The sequence below is a fragment of the Chlamydotis macqueenii genome, unplaced genomic scaffold (genome assembly GCF_036417535.1).
Source record: "Chlamydotis macqueenii isolate bChlMac1 unplaced genomic scaffold, bChlMac1.mat HAP1_SCAFFOLD_325, whole genome shotgun sequence".
NCBI classification, from domain to species: Eukaryota; Metazoa; Chordata; class Aves; order Otidiformes; family Otididae; genus Chlamydotis; species Chlamydotis macqueenii.
In genome coordinates this window covers 1362-3380 of record NW_028239192.1, presented here as the reverse complement: position 1 = coordinate 3380, position 2019 = coordinate 1362, and the positions used below count along the sequence as shown (strand labels likewise).

General features: G+C 73.8%; 1 long non-coding RNA gene across 1 annotated transcript; it reads left to right on the top strand.

Annotated features, from left to right (window-relative positions):
* The first annotated feature begins 401 nt into the window (after positions 1 to 401).
* On the top strand, positions 402 to 1767 carry LOC147596026 (uncharacterized). Its single transcript, XR_015261653.1, has 3 exons — positions 402 to 455; positions 972 to 1028; positions 1673 to 1767. It is a non-coding gene; the product is annotated as an uncharacterized LOC147596026 (long non-coding RNA).
* The last annotated feature ends 252 nt before the right edge of the window (positions 1768 to 2019 follow it).

The following is a 2019-nucleotide window of genomic DNA, read 5'->3' as shown; positions in this document are numbered from 1 at the left end:
CGGGGGGGCGTGGCCGTGGGGCGCTATGGGGCTGGAGAAGGTTAGTGGGGTCTCTGGGCACTTGTGGGTCGCTGGGGGTTGGGGGCTCGGCTGTGGGGCTGGGGGGTCACTATGGGGCAGGGGGGCGTCGCTATGGGGCTGGGAGTCGCTATGGGGCTGGGGGGTCGCTATGGGGCTGGGGGGGCGTGGCCGTGGGGCGCTATGGGGCTGGAGGAGGTTAGTGGGGTCTCTTGGTTTGGCACTTGTGGGTCGCTGGGGGCTCTCGGGGGGCGTGGCTGTGGGCTGGGGGGTCGCTATGGGGCTGGGGGGTCGCTATGGGGTGGGAGGGCGTGGCCGTGGGGCGCTATGGGTCTGGCCCCGCCCCACAGCTGCTGCACCGCGAGGCGGTGGAGGGGCTGGTGCTGATCAACATCAACCCCCGCGCCAAGGGCTGGGTGGATTGGGTGGCGCACAAGGTGGGCGGGGCCGGCGGGTGGGGAGGGCCAATGGGGAGAGGGGTGGGGCAGAAGGGGGCGGGGTTTGGGGGGGGGTCCCTGCTGCTGGCCCCGCGGCGCTGTGGGTCGCTTGGGGTCGCGTGTGGCTCACTGTGGGTCCCTATGGGTCGCCGTGGGTCGCTGTGGGTGGCGGTGGCGGCCGTGGGTCACTGTGGGTCCCTACGGTGTCTGTGGGTGGCTGTGGGTCGCTGTGGGTCCCTACGGTAGCTGTGGGTCCCTACGGTGTCTGTGGGTCGCTGTGGGTCGCTGTGGGTCCCTACGGTGTCTGTGGGTCGCTGTGGGTCGCTGTGGGTCGCTGTGGGTCCCTACCGTGTCTGTGGGTGTCTGTGGGTCGCCGTGGTCGCCGTGGGTCGCTGTGGGTCCCTACGGTGTCTGTGGGTCGCTGTGGGTCGCGGTGGGTCCCTACGGTGTCTGTGGGTGCCGGTGGATCGCGGTGGGTCGCCGTGGGTCGCCGTGGGTCCCACGGGTGCCCCCCAGCTGTCGGGCCTGACGTCCTCCAGCAGCGAGCTCATCCTGGCGCACCTCTTCACGCAGGTCGGGTGGGGGGGGCACTTGGGGGTCCCGTGGGGGGCCACTTGTGGGTCCGGGGGGCGCTTGGGGGTCTGGGGAGGGCCACTTGTGGGTCCTGGGGGTCAGTTTTGGGGGCCCTCAAGGGGCACTTGGGGGGCCTGGGGGCACTTGGGGGGCCTGTGGGGGGCACTTGGGGGGCCCAGAGTCCACCTGGAGGCCCCAAGGGCCACTTGTGGGTCGGGGGGGGCACTTATGGGTCAGGGAGCTCAGTTAAGGGTTGGGGGAGGGTCACTTGTGGGTCACAGGGTGGGGCGGGGCGGGGGCGGGGCTGTGACACGGGGGCGGGGTGGGGCGGGGCTGAGACACAGGGGCGGGGCAGGGGCGGGGCGGGGGCGGGGCTGTGACATGGGGGCGGGGCAGGGGCGGGGCAGGGGCGGGGCTGTGACACGGGGGCGTGGCAGGGGCGGGGCAGGGGCGGGGCGGGGGCGGGGCTGTGACACGGGGCAGGGCAGGGGCGGGGCAGGGGCGGGCGGGGCGGGGCTGTGACACGGGGCAGGGGCGGGGCGGGGGCGGGGCAGGGGCGGGGCAGGGGCGGGGCTGTGACACGGGGCAGGGCAGGGGCGGGGCAGGGGCGGGGCGGGGGCGGGGCTGTGACGCGCGGGCCGCAGGAGGAGCTGGCGGCCGCCCCTCCCCCGGTGCAGCAGGCCCGGCGGCGGCTGGGGGCGGCGCCCAACGCCCCCCTGCTCTGGGCCATGTACAACAGGTACTGGGCAAACTGGGGGCGCTGCGGCGGGGCTGCGGGGCACTGGGACTGCCCTCGGAGCACTGGGATCGAGCTGGGATTGAACTGGGAGGGGCTGGAATGGAACTGGGGGACTGGTGGGGATTGGGAGGGGACTGCGGGGACTGGGAGGGACTGGGAGGGACTTGGAGGGACTGGGAGGGACTGGGAGGGACTGGGAGGGACTGGGGGGGGACTGGGACTGGGCTAGGAGGACTGGGACTGAACTGGGAT